General features: G+C 38.1%; 1 long non-coding RNA gene and 1 pseudogene across 1 annotated transcript in view; one reads left to right on the top strand and one right to left on the bottom strand.

Moving 5' to 3' along the window:
• The window catches only part of LOC126764341 (uncharacterized), a 473,995-nt gene that overhangs the window by 422,561 nt on the left and 36,555 nt on the right, over window positions 1-14,879 (top strand). The window lies entirely within an intron of this gene.
• LOC126764183 (uncharacterized) lies at window positions 14,042-14,826 on the bottom strand (annotated as a pseudogene).

The raw sequence follows: 14,879 nt of genomic DNA, 5'->3' as shown, positions 1-14,879 counted from the left end.
AAATCTTTGATCGCGTTTTTCTCGAAACTACTATTTTCAACACTTCTGACATAATTTCTCAAGTTCTAATGAAATTTGGTGTGGACCTTCTCTCTATGGTTGGAACTAGGATTATTAAAAAATTTTGATTTTTACTATTTTTAAAAAATTTTGATCTTTGCCAAAAAACGGGCAAAAAATTCAAACAGTCGCCATTTACTGAAACATTTTTTTCAGATCACCCAAAGTGTTGGAATCGTGGCAGGAAGGGCGCACCCTTATTTTCAACCCTCGCCATGCCACCACACTGCAATTAATCAAATTATCACAACATTTTTTTTATTTTTTTTTTGTATTCTTAAAATATCAATAAATATCTGATAAAAAATTGGATAGTAATAATGTTCTTAGTTTTTTTTTATTGGATATAAAAAAATGCCGTTAAATAGCATTTTTAGACTAGAATACACCTATAGGTAGCTTCATCGAAACCCCAAAATGGTTTTTAATGCTAATTGAGCCCGACAGACAACAGGGCTGCACGCCTACCTACCTACCTAACCCCTCTACTTGTTCGTTTAATTGTTGTTGACCGCAAAAATGTCTGTAAAAGCAGATTTTAAATTACAAAATTACATACTATTTGCTAAATGATAGTAAATCATACTGCAAATTAGTAATTTGAAAACAATGGTTGCATAAGCCCGAGCACCCTTCAGAACTCATGGCGCGGCAGGAATTATCCTTGATCTCTCATCTTCACCTCCATACCTTCAATCAGTTAGGTTATTGTAACCGATTAACAAGTGTTTTTATACTCTGACAACTTGTTGATATACTATACATATATCATAATAGTTTCGTTCACCTATCGGTTGTATGTATCACCTAAAATTAATCGAGATAAATATACGGTTATGCATATATAAATGATCAGGATAACGAGACGAGTTGAAATCTGGATGAGTTTCTGTCTGTCCATCCGCGTAAACTGTAACATAAGTAAAAATTTAAATATCTTGATCGAGTTCATAAATAAGCCTAATGGGGCCAATGCCACTCCCATAAAACTCTATTTGCCGGAAAAGTATAAACATATCTTTAAACATCTGTGGGGAAAAAAACTTAAAAATAGGTGTGGCCCGCATCCTTATAAGTTTAATGTACATATCTCCTAAACTCCAGAAGGCTACAATAACCAAATTCGCCCAGCGTTACTTCTATAAGAACTCCTACCGACTGTGTAAAACTTGATGAAATCGGAAAATGACCTCGCTCTCTCCCCGTATAACGACACTGTTAAAAACCACTAAAAGCACAATAAATCAATAACTAAATACCCGCATTAACACGAGAGATATTATAAGAGGACTTTGTCTCACTTTATGTCCCTTCTTCTTCATTGGCGTAGACACCGCGCGATCATAGTCAAATTTACAACAACGTGCGTTATTTGGCGCAAATTGGAGATTCTAAGTGTAGCCTGGTCCTTCTCTATCTGGTCTCTCCAAAGAATTGGAGATCTTCCCTTTCCTCATGCATCTCTAAGCACCATATAGCCGGACGGGGATGATGAGTGACTTATAGAGTTTGGTTTTTGTTCCTCAAGAGAGGACTTTACTTCTCAACTTAGTCCGAATTACCCCCTGTTGGCAAGAGCTATTATGCGTTGGATTTCAACGCTGAAGTTGTTGTTGGTCTTAATACTAGTTTTTCTTTCCGTACTGCCGAAGGCGGCTTTGAAATCGACGAACAAGTAGTGTGTGTTGAATTTCCTTTCATGGATCTTTTACAAGATTTGGCGCATGGTAAATATCTCTGACTCAAGCAGCTCACGACTTCCGATTCTTTACCAAGTATCCTCTGGGTAGCCTAAGAACAACCGTTTGAAGGCGAGCTAAAATGAGAAGGCGAAACATCCGCCACGGGGAGTTTGGGACCCGCCACGTAAAAAACACCCCCAATGAAAAATTATCAACTGCCTCGGATGAGAAACCACCCTTTTGTTGACGATCATGGGAAACGAAATAAGGACTACGATTTGAGGGCATGCACCCGGAATGTCAGGTCCCTTAATTGGAAAGGTGCCGATGCCAAGCTGTTTGATGTCCTCGGGACAAGGCTTGAGGGGAGTAGGTCCTTGTGGCATTTCCTAAAGTGATCATATAAAAGAGCGCAAGTTTGGTGTCGCATTCGTTGTGGGAGTGAGACTCCGTCGCCGAGCACTATTCTTCACTACGGTGGATGAACGTCTAGCCACAATCCGCATCAAAGCGTAGTATTTAACATATCCCTGATTTGTGCCCACGCCCCAACGGAAGAGAAGGATGATGTAATGACAAATGGTTTCTATGAACACTTGGAGCGCCATATGAGAGCTGCTCCGCCACGATCTCAAAATCGTGCTTGGCGACTTTAACGCCAGGGTGGGCAGGGAAGGTATTTTCAGCACAACAGTAGGTAAATTCAGTCTCCCTAAATGGGTTGGGGATGATCAACTTCTCCAGAGCCCGAAATATGGTTATTTGAAAAACAAAATTCTAGCATAAGAAAATACATCAAGCTACCTGGCTGTCTTCGGATCGAAAACTTACCAACCAGGTCGTTCATGTTGTGATAGACAGAAGACATGTCTCCAGTGTTTTAGATGTGCCTACAATCCGAGATCCTAACATCGACCTGGAATACTATCTTCGCACCCGCCTCTGTGCAGCATAAGACGCACGTCAACAAACACAAAGAAGGTTCGACGTCGGAAAGCTGCAATTACAATAGATAACCAAACGATTTTCGACTCGAATCGCACTTCTGCTCTCTGAGAGCACTCCTCAACTACTCGGTATAAGATAACTGTGGGACGGCATTTCAAACTCCTTACGTACAGTTGCAAACGAAACCATTGGTTTTTGGAAAATCCAAAAAAACAGCTGCTACGACGAGGAGTGCTGTGTCGCGGCGAAGAGAAAAGAAAAGGCAGCCTACCTCGCAACACTACAATCAACCACAACGCGTGCGGGATGTGATAGATGCCGAGAGTTGAAGAGGAAAGTAAGACCCATTTGCAGTCAACAAAAAAAAGGGAGAGAAGTGTGAGAACGGTGAGCTTGACAAACTGACCGACGAAAGCATGTCCCACGATTTGAAGTTAAGTGTGGTCTGCCCAATCCACAAAAAGGGAGACCCCACGATCTGTGCCAACAATCGAGAGATAAGTCTCTAAGTATAAGGTTCTATCAAGCATATTGTGCGAAAGATTAAAGCCGGTGGGCTGATTAGGCTTTATTAGTGTGGCTTTAAACCTGGAAAATCAACAATCGACCAGATATTCACCATGCGTCATATATCATCAAATATCTCCTGTCATCAAACAAACAGTCGTGGTACTCGCGACTAGTTGTAGATAATTAAATCTATATTTGAACAAGAATTTACAGCAACAACAATGTCAGCCTCGAAATCCAACGCAGAATAACTTTTGTCTACAGATGCTACTTTGGACTGAGTAAGCAGTTGAGAAGTAAAATTCTCTCTCGACGAACAAAAGCCAAACTATAAATCGCTCATAATCCCCGTGGTGCAGAGACTTGGACGAAGACATCAACTGATGAGACGACGTTGAGAATTTTCGAGAGAAAAGTTCTGCGAAAGATGTATGGTCTTTTGCGCATTGTCCATGGCGAATATCGCATTCGATAGAACGATGAGCTGTATGAGATATACGACTACATTGACATAGTTCAGCGAATTAAAAGACAGCGGCTACGCTGGCTAGATCATGTCGTCTGAATGGACGAAACACTCCAGCTCTGAAAGTATTCGACGCAGTACCCGCCAAGGGAAGCAGAGGAAGGGGAAGACCTTCACTCCGTTGGAAAGACCACGTGGAGAAGGACTTGGCTTCGCTTGGAATATCCAATTGGCGCCACGTTGCGAAAAGAAGAAAAGACTGGCGCGCTGTTGTTAACTCGGCTATAATCGCGTAAGCGGTGTCTACGCCAATTAAGAAAAGGAAGAAGATGGCACTTTATATGTTTTCGGTTAACGGTATTTTATGGGCGTGGCATTTTTGGGATTACGCGCATCTTACTACTTTCTTTGTCAAGGAACGCATATACCAATTTTCATCAGGATATCTTAATGTTTACTGACGTTAGAGTTTGCACGGATGAACGGACAGACAGTCAAATCATTTCGTTATCCTGATCATTTTTATATAAAAAAGGGGAAAAGAGTTATATATATATACTTGTAATCGTTTACTTGTAATATAATGTAATATATATATCGGGTGATTTTTTTGAGGTTAGGATTTTCATGCATTAGTATTTGACAGATCACGTGGGATTTCAGACATGGTGTCAAAGAGAAAGATGCTCAGTATGCTTTGACATTTCATCATGAATAGACTTACTAACGAGCAACGCTTGCAAATCATTGAATTTTATTACCAAAATCAGTGTTCGGTTCGAAATGTGTTTCGCGCTTTACGTCCGATTTATGGTCTACATAATCGACCAAGTGAGCAAACAATTAATGCGATTGTGACCAAGTTTCGCACTCAGTTTACTTTATTGGACATTAAACCAACCACACGAATGCGTACAGTGCGTACAGAAGAGAATATTGCGTCTGTTTCTGAGAGTGTGGCTGAAGACCGTGAAATGTCGATTCGTCGCCGTTCGCAGCAATTGGGTTTGTGTTATTCGACCACATGGAAGATTTTACGCAAAGATCTTGGTGTAAAACCGTATAAAATACAGCTCGTGCAAGAACTGAAGCCGAACGATCTGCCACAACGTCGAATTTTCAGTGAATGGGCCCTAGAAAAGTTGGCAGAAAATCCGCTTTTTTATCGACAAATTTTGTTCAGCGATGAGGCTCATTTCTGGTTGAATGGCTACGTAAATAAGCAAAATTGCCGCATTTGGGGTGAAGAGCAACCAGAAGCCGTTCAAGAACTGCCCATGCATCCCGAAAAATGCACTGTTTGGTGTGGTTTGTACGCTGGTGGAATCACTGGACCGTATTTTTCAAAGATGCTGTTGGACGCAACGTTACGGTGAATGGCGATCGCTATCGTTCGATGCTAACAAACTTTTTGTTGCCAAAAATGGAAGAACTGAACTTGGTTGACATGTGGTTTCAACAAGATGGCGCTACATGCCACACAGCTCGCGATTCTATGGCCATTTTGAGGAAAACTTCGGAGAACAATTCATCTCAAGAAATGGACCCGTAAGTTGGCCACCAAGATCATGCGATTTAACGCCTTTAGACTATTTTTGTGGGGCTACGTCAAGTCTAAAGTCTACAGAAATAAGCCAGCAACTATTCCAGCTTTGGAAGACAACATTTCCGAAGAAATTCGGGCTATTCCGGCCGAAATGCTCGAAAAAGTTGCCCAAAATTGGACTTTCCGAATGGACCACCTAAGACGCAGCCGCGGTCAACATTTAAATGAAATTATCTTCAAAAAGTAAATGTCATGAACCAATCTAACGTTTCAAATAAAGAACCGATGAGATTTTGCAAATTTTATGCGTTTTTTTAAAAAAAGTTATCAAGCTCTTAAAAAATCACCCGATATAACTCTTTTCTTGTCTTGTAAAAAACACGCTAATAAGCACTTCAAAATAACAATCAAAAACAATTATTATATTAATATAAATTACAGTAGTAGTGACCTAAAAGTGCTTAATATAACGAGATAAAACTTTGCGCAAGAAATGTATTTGGAGTATGCTACCTTAATAAACGGAGGCATTGTTATCGTTTTGTCTTATACAATTTTATTTAATTTAATATAAAAAATAAATTTTGATACTTTACATAAAATCAATATCAATAAAAAATGTAAATAATGTAATTTAACAAATGATTGGAATCCACGGTGAACAGACGAAAACAGTACTCGCGCAGAATTGATGTCAATCAAAGTAAAAGAGCGAAAGTGAGAATTGAGTGCGATGATCCGATCCAATCCTATTTGCTAGCTGCTGCTGTCTGTATACTATGTGGTGTCTTCGTGCATATTCTTCTCAGTTGGGTGTGATGTTATTCTCGAGTGTGGTGAGCTGTGCTAGTGTAGTACGAGTGTGTTGTATTGTGACGTGATATGTTAGGATGCGCCAGTGTTTCTCGGGTACAGAGGGGGAGGCTTAACTCATTTAAAAACCCTAGGCCCCTAAGCGAATATTTTGTCTAGTATTACACGTATGTACTGTATATGCAATTGCATGCATTTCGGCGTACTTCTGATAGAGTACCCGAGAGCGCAAAATACTTGGCAATAAATGCTGGAAAAGTCATTGGTTTTAAACATATTTGGTATGTATTGCTTTTATGTGCGTACGGTAAGAAACAATATTTTGGGGGGTTTGTGACATTGTAGTTGGTTATCGTATTTATTGTGTTTGCGGTTGTTTCTTTGATAGGTCTGTTATTTGTGTATGCGCCAAGGATTTCTTCAGGATTGTGTTTTTTTTTTTCATTATTGGCGAAAGCCATCCTGCGGATTCGAAAAGTAACATACATTTAAACTTTTAATATTGTTAGACTGAGTTCTGTCTTTGTTTTTTCTACCAATATGTGGGGTATTGGAAAATTGTGGTTCTAGTAGTAGCCGTATGACGTACCTGGCATTATTTGATTCTTTATAGTTTTATTTGATATGGGAGGAAGTTTTCTTAACTCTCGGAATTTCTTCAATCGTGAATTGAGGCATTCGTTTGAGGTTTCCTCAAGTTGAGTTATTACGGTGGCAATTGGTTCTGAAATCGGTCTACTTTGAGCTTTCGCTGTGTAGCAACTGAAATTTTTGTGCTTTTGAGCAGCATGGCGTCTCGTGGCTATTTTTAGCATTTTAGTTTTCTGTATTTGCTTTTGAATTTGATCCCGTGGTTCTTTTTGTATAAGCGCTTATTTGGGGTGAGATGGGATATATGCTGTAATTAAACATTGCATAATGTATTTTGTGCTTTTGGAATTTTTATATGTGTGCGCATGTGACATGTAATTTGTGCAAAGTCTTTTTGACCTGACAAAATTATTTCGTTCGTTAACTTTTAAGTTTCTAAACTTCTCGCAAGATATAAGTTTATGCCATCTTTTACATAATTCGCATGACGTTTGTTTTCTTTGTTCGTACAATTGGGGTTTGTAAAAAATTCTGTTTGATTTTTTTTTTTTTATTCTAGCTGGGGGTCTATTGAAGCTTATATATCGTGTTGAGTTTTTTTGTTCTGACTATTTTTTCTACTATTCTTTCCGCAATTTCACATTGGGTAGTCAGACAATCTTTCATTTGTTGCCACGTGAGGTATTTTTTTGTTGATGAGAGCGATTGCTTCCACAATAATGGTATTGCATATATTTCCCAGTATAGGGTCCCAGTTGTCTGTGGGAATGTTTTGGATCATAAAACCGACAAACAGTGCATTGAAGTTTGATAAATTCTTCACCTTTTGAACTTTTGACAAGTTCATTAATGTCGTTATTTCTTTATCTACCAGTATTCGTTCGTTTTCATTCCTTGATTTCAGAGCTTCCCAAGCCATATAGAAATTGTCGTCATTTAATGCGAACTGTTTTACGATGACGCCTGCTTGACGTTTTGTTTTGTATCGGAGACGATACAACTTTTGAGTATTTGATAATTTTGGATGGTTTATGTAAACGGCTATAAATATGTCCCGGAAGGACGGCCATTGTTCATAACCACCATGTAAAACTTCTGTGTCACATGGGGGCACCTTGAGGTGGATACTTGAGTTTGTGACAGCTCTATTCTAGTGAGTGAAGTAGGTGCAATTGCTTTAATTAATTTTAACTGCTCAAATATCATTGTTTTTGACTCTTCAAACTGATCTAAGCAGTTTTCATATTTGGCGTGAGCCGAAGACTTAAAATTTTCTGGTAGATCTGAGTTGCAACCTTTAGCAATTGAGATGGCTTAACCCTGTAACCGGCGAGCCTGCCTTTAGACGGTGTATATTTAATATGTTGCTATGCAGCTCTTATATTTCAAATCTCTGTTCTAACGGTAAATATCATCTGACAACAACACAATTCTCTTATTGAAACAAATTACAGTAAGCATTCGTCATTTGGTTGCAAATCGTTGAGTGCTAAAGTCAATTTTTTGGCAAAGTGTGTAAAATACATATTTGTGCATCAAATGGAGTTTTTAAAATAGTATAAAATCGTTAAAATTCATGATTTGCTTGAACAAAAATTTTTTCGTATAGGTAAATATATATTATTTTATGTTTTGTGCTTTGTTGTTAAGTTTTTAGCAAAACTTTGTTTGTAGCCGGTGAAAATTAATTAACGTCTAAAGGCGGATCTGCCGGTTAAAAGCAAATTTTGCATACACGTGGCTCTAGTCCATTTTCTTTATCATTTCATTTTTCTTTAAACATTTTTGGGTTTTAAACATTCTGGGAAACAATTAGCAGTTTGAAAATGTTTTCACAAAGAAAAAATTTTAATTTCTCAAAATTAATGGATGAGGAAATTGAAGAACTCATGGCTGAATCGGTGGATGGCGCAGATTCAGAAGACGATTTCGACGACGATAATGATGATTTGGAAGACCCAGACTTTCAATTAGCAAACGTAAACATTGCAACATTTGAAGAAGAGTGGGATAATGCAGAAAACAACGATTTTGAAAATATCTTTAGAAACTCAGAAGAACATCTGGCAGAAGTGCATAACAATGTGGAGCAGTCTGACGAGTCTTTACCATCAAAACCTGGGAAAACAAAAACAAAAAGGGCACGATCCCCTCTACCAGAAACTGAAGCTGGTGAAAGTCCAGTAGTATCCAATGCGGAGGAGTTTAGCGGAAATATAAAAGATATTTCCCTTCAAAATCCAGAGTTCAGAAAAAATTTATGGAAAAAAAAATTTCTTGAACTTGAAAAAAAATGATGTAGGAATTGCCGCAACAATTCAAAGAATTAACCACACCATTCCTTTGCTTTAATTATTTTTTCAACGATGACTTGCAAAATGAAATTGTGTATCAGAGCAATTTGTATGCAAAAACAGCAAGATGTTTCTACAAACTTTACTTTGACATCGTGTGATTTAAAAAAATATATCGGAATATTGATTTATATGTCTGTGAACCCATATCCCAGTGTCGAGAGTTACTGGTCCAAATATTCTTTCGAGCCAGTTAGAAACGCAATGACTTCCAAACAGTTCTTTTCAATCAGAAAATATCTTCACTTCAATGATACCAAAAAAATTAAAAAACCACAGGAATCAGGATTTGATGAACTGTATAAAATTCGTCCACTTATTGATAGACTCAATATGCAATTTGATTCTGTGCCAAAAACAGCTCGGTTGTGCATTGATGAACAAATGTGTTCAACAAAAATGTTGACAAAATTTCGACAATATATGCCCGCAAAGCCCCATAAATATGGCATGAAACTTTTTGTTCTTTGTGACTCGAATGGCTTTTCGTACAGATTTGAAGTATACAAAGGAGCTGGCGATAATAAAGTAATACCCAATACTCCTGATTTAGGATCAACAGCCAATGTAGTCATAAGGTTGTCAAGTACAATTCCAGATTTCAAAACCACATATTGTACTTTGATAATTTTTATACCTCTCTGCCACTTCTTGTTTATTTACGAAGCAGAGGAATTTATGCATTAGGAACCGTCCGATCTAACAGAATACCCAACTGCAAGCTGACAAAGGAAGTGGAATTAAAAGATAAAGAACGTGGATACTCAGAGGAGTTTGTTGGCCGTGCCTTTGGAGTAGACATATCTTGTGTTCAATGGAAGGATACAAAATATGTACGACTGGTATCCACGTATGCTGGAATTAAGCCATTTAAAACACCAAACAGCAATTCACAACCCTTAAAAATATGCCGTTATGATCGGAAAAATAAGTCCTACGTCGATGTAGACTGTCCTAATATAATTAAAGAATATAACCGCCATATGGGTGGTGTTGATTTGATGGACAGTTTACTTGGTCGCTATCACATCAGAGTTAAGACAAAAAAATGGACTTTGCGTTTATTTTATCACTTAATTGATATGTCGATAGTAAATTCATACCTCCTTTTTCAGCGTATTCATGGAATTAACTGTAAAGATATTTATCATAAAAAATTACCAAATTTTCGTATTGAAGTGGCTGATGTACTTTGTCGTTATGAGGAGACTAACGCCAAAAGAGCTGTTGGTAGACCTCAGAGCCAAAGTCCACAAATACAAAAATTGAAGAAATCGTATGATCCACGCGATGACATTCGTTTTGATGGAGTTGGACATATGCCTGACGTTTTGAGCCGCAGTGGCAAAAAAGTATGCAAACTTCCGGGATGTAATTCCGAAACACAAATGTATTGTACTAAGTGTAAATTAAATCTGTGCCTCTCAAACAATAACAAATGTTTTCAAATTTATCATAAAAACAATAAAAAGAACTGAATAAAATTTCAAATAAAATCATCCTCTAATAAAAGTTTTTTATTACGTTACCAGGCAGGTCCGCCTTTTGGCGGTCAACATATTTTCTCACCTGGAAGGTAAGTTTCGATTTTTTTTTACCTTTTAACATTAACGTACGTTTTATTTAGCCAAAAACTATAAAAAAATAATGTTTTTTAATCGAAAAAAATTGGCCGGTTAGAGGGTTAAGTTCTTTTGAGTCTGAGCTCATTTAAAAGATGTAATGAATAAATCGAAAATGTTTCAGTAAAAACTTGATTGGTAGAAGTTTATAAAAATTTTCGTATATATGTATAATATGTCGAAAAGAAGACTCTAATGTAAGTAGAGTTTCAAAGAAAATCAATAAAAAAGGAATTTTTTTTTTTTAATACTGAATTTACTTGTTGAAGTCCAAGATAGATTTCGTATATACACATGTATGGTTGGACGAGAACTCTTTTAGGCAAATAAGAGTTTTGAATTAAATTAATAAAAACACAAGTAAGGAAGGGCTAAGTTCGGGTGTCACCGAACATTTTATACTCTCGCATGATAAAGTGATAATGGAGATTTCATTATCAGTCATTTACATATTTTTCAAATACCGTATTTGTGTAAAGTTTTATTCCGCTATCATCATTGGTTCCTAATGTGTATATTATACAGAGAAGGCATCAGATGGAATTCAAAATAGCGTTATATTGGAAAAAGGCGTGGTTGTGAACCGATTTCACCCATATTTCGTACATGTCATCAGGGTGTTAAGAAAATATTATATGCCGAATTTCATTGAAATCGGTATAGCAGTTCCCGAGATATGGTTTTTGGTCCATAAGTGGGCGACGCCATGCCCATTTTAAATTTTTAAAATAAGTTTGGAGGCAGCTTCCTTCTGCCATTTCGCCCGTAAAATTTATTGTTTCTGACGTTTTTTGTTTGTCGGTTAACGCACTTTTAGGGATTTTCAACATAACCTTTGTATGGGAGGTGAGCGTGGTTATTACCCGATTTCTTCCATTTTTGAACTGTATATGGAAATACCTTAAGGAAACGACTCCATAGAGTTTGGTAGACATAGCTATAGTAGTTTCCGAGATATGTACAAAAAACTTAGTAGGGGGCGGGGCCACGCCCACTTTTCCAAAAAATTACGTCCAAATATGACCCTCCCTAATGCGATCCTTTGTGTCAAATTTCACTTTAATATCTTTATTTATGGCTTAGTTATGACACTTTATAGGTTTTAGGTTTTCGCCATTTTGTGGGCGTGGCAGTGTGCCGATTTTGCCCATCTTCGAACTTAACCTTCTCATGGAACCAAGGAATACGTGTACCAAGTTTCATCATGATATCTCAATTTTTACTCAAGTTACAGCTTGCAAGGGCGGACGGACGGACAGACAGACATCGGGATTTCAACTCTACTCGTCACCCTGATCACTTTGGTATATATAACCCTATATCTGACTCTTTTAGTTTTAGGACTTACAAACAACCGTTATGTGAACAAAACTATAATGCTCTCCTTAGCAACTTTGTTGCGAGAGTATAAAAACCTTTTAAATTGCCGTATATAATATAATAGTGCTTATGTACTTTTTACTTTAGCTGAGTGTACGGTCAAAGTGAACGGTCAACAGTTGGGTGTGCTTCCCAAATTATCTTAATTAACGTGTAATCCAGGCTGTGTAAATTTGCAGACAGATTCGCCGGAGGTCCTTAACATCGTTGACATCACGGAGTACATCAATTATCTGCATTAGAGTTTGAAAACCATAAATAATTTAACACAAAATCATAAAAATTTAAAGCAATAACAAAAAAAAAAATAAAATACAATAATTAAAACAAAATAAAAAACACTCAATCGTTCATGCGCTACGATTCTCCTTCGCACATCTGAAGTAATTTTCAGCTGTACCTGTCACACAGCAAACCAGCTGTTTAGTTGTAGGTGGCCGGAGACACTACATTATCTGCACAGTCGGTAGAGCAGTTGATAAGGCAGTTTATATCACGTAACGTAACCACATTTCCATTAGATCGTGATCGACATACAAACCCCGTCTCCTGGTGGGGGATCACCACGTAACCAATTAGGTATGTTGCTAGAACGTGTTAAAAAAATATAAGCTTTGAACACTGAGCTAAAAAATGAAAATGCGACACTTAAACTCCAAAATGAAAATTTAAGGAAATCGCTAATCAAATATACCAATGAAACGCCTTCTTCTTCACCAAAATCGACTTTTGTAGCCGAAACGAACGAAGAAGAGCTTGAAAATTAAACAAATTGGTTATTAAAAAAGAAAAAAGTGGGGAAACTAAGAAACGCAAAGCGAATTCTTCACCAGATGAAACGCTGAAGCCTCCGAGCCCGGATAATACAACAATAGATATAAAAGTAAGTCATTACTTTAGTGACGCAGTACCTAGCCCGGTTCGGCCGTATCGAATTTTTTAAACGCGTTTTTCTCGAAACTACTTTTTTCCACACGGTACCGGCATTATTTCAAGTTCTATACAACCGATTTACTTGAAATTTTCTGTGAACCTTCTTTATATAATCCTTTATCGTTCCTATAAGCATAGTGCCAAAATTTTTGTTTTTAATATTTTAAAAAAATTCAGGAATTTCAAAAAAAAGCGTAAAAATTATTTTTATTTTCAGGCAGTCGTAATTTTTCAAAAAAAAAATTTTCGTGTTCCCTGAGGTAGGGACCATAACAGCATCCTTACTGATTAAGAATTTCTTTTGAGTTTTTTTTTCAGACCACCAGGAGAGTCAGGATCAATGTCACCAGGATGCGCCATTTTTTTTACACCTGTCTCCCGCCATCGCCCCGCCCCCCTCTAACTATTTTAATTTTTAATATTTTTTTGTAAAATTTTTTTTCTGTATTCTTAAGATATCAGTAAAAACACTATAAAAAAATGGATAGTAAAAACATTAATTGCCTTCTTTTTACGACACTTTAAAAATTATCTGAAATTCATGCTTCTAGAGTAGAATTCCCCCTGATATCAGAAACCCATTTTACTAATGAAACATTCGTTAAATTCAGAAACTACAAGACCTATTGCTCAAACCACCCAAATAACAATGCGAGAGGGGGGAGTGCCATAATTATCAGAGATAATATTCCCCACTACGAAGAAATTAATACAAGTGTCCCGGAATTCCAAACCACGACCATATCGGTTGAATCTAGTTCCGGAAAAATAAGTGTATAATAACTCACCTTGTTGGCCACTCACACTTTCTTTTAAAAACAAAAATGCACTAGATTCCAAAGAATCGTTATAAACTTTTATTTTTATGAAATGCACTTCAAAAATGGTATAACAAATGTGTTTTAAAATTTAAGTTAGAGTTAAAATATATGTATGTTATATATATACATGTACAAAATGAGCAAACGCGACTACAAATTGCCAAACAGTAGTTTTTAGAAAACGTTAAATATAGATATATATGTATATACATACAGGCGGGTAACTAGCGGAAAGAACCGGGATGCTGCGAAAACGGAGATGTTTATCGATCGACGTCGTATCGACAAAAGGTGCGCGGGAGCCTTTCTCTTTTCCTTTTGTTCTAATTAGAATGTAGAACGTCATCGCGTTTTGGTGCATGTGCGTGTGTGTGTTAATGTGATTCGGTGTGGTGAAATGATGTAAATCTGATGCAACGTCGCTACTCATTTAGCCATCCCGGCCCCCCTAGGCGAGTATTTAGCCTAGAAGCCGCTGAAGCTGCTGTAGCGTAGTTACAACGCTTCTGAGGTCTGTTGACCGCCGGGATTGCGGCCTAAGCTGATGGCGCCGTGTTGATGTTGTCCGGTTTTGGCGCCAGGGACGAGATTCTGCTGGAGAGGGTCCACGCCGGCGGTAAGCCGTCACAAGATTTCTTTGAGAACGCCTGACGTTACCGCTGGTGCGAGGAGCTGGTGGGCGCCCGGAGTCGCGTCTGGTAGTGCGGTTCAGCAGCGTATGATGAGCCCGCATACAGATTTGGCAACGATTATGTGATGGGCACTCCTGAGTTGCGTGGGAAGTTGCCAGACAATTCAGGCAATACCCGTGCGCCTGTGCCACCTGTTGGCGTTGCATAGGCGGCATGCCGTTGAAGATACCGCAGTGCGATAGCCGATGCAGGCGGCGGCATAGTGGACAACGAAATTGTTGCAGATCCGCTGGTAATGCTGGCGCGCTTTGACGCGGAGCCGTTGTCGCAGGTGGAGCCTGTCGTTGTTCTAGGCGCTGCTGGTGCAGTGTTGGTCCGGGATGCTGCTATTGGAGCAGCTTCAGAGCGAGGGGCGAAAACTGCCGAACGCATGGTTGGCGTTGACGATGATACCATATCCACGTCCATATTACTCTGTGAGAGAAATTATGATATTAGTAATATGTTGTGAAATTTACATT

Source organism: Bactrocera neohumeralis, unplaced genomic scaffold (genome assembly GCF_024586455.1).
Source record: "Bactrocera neohumeralis isolate Rockhampton unplaced genomic scaffold, APGP_CSIRO_Bneo_wtdbg2-racon-allhic-juicebox.fasta_v2 cluster09, whole genome shotgun sequence".
NCBI lineage: Eukaryota > Metazoa > Arthropoda > Insecta > Diptera > Tephritidae > Bactrocera > Bactrocera neohumeralis.
The sequence above is the reverse complement of the archived record's forward strand: the minus strand, read 5'-3'. Positions and strand labels throughout refer to the sequence as shown.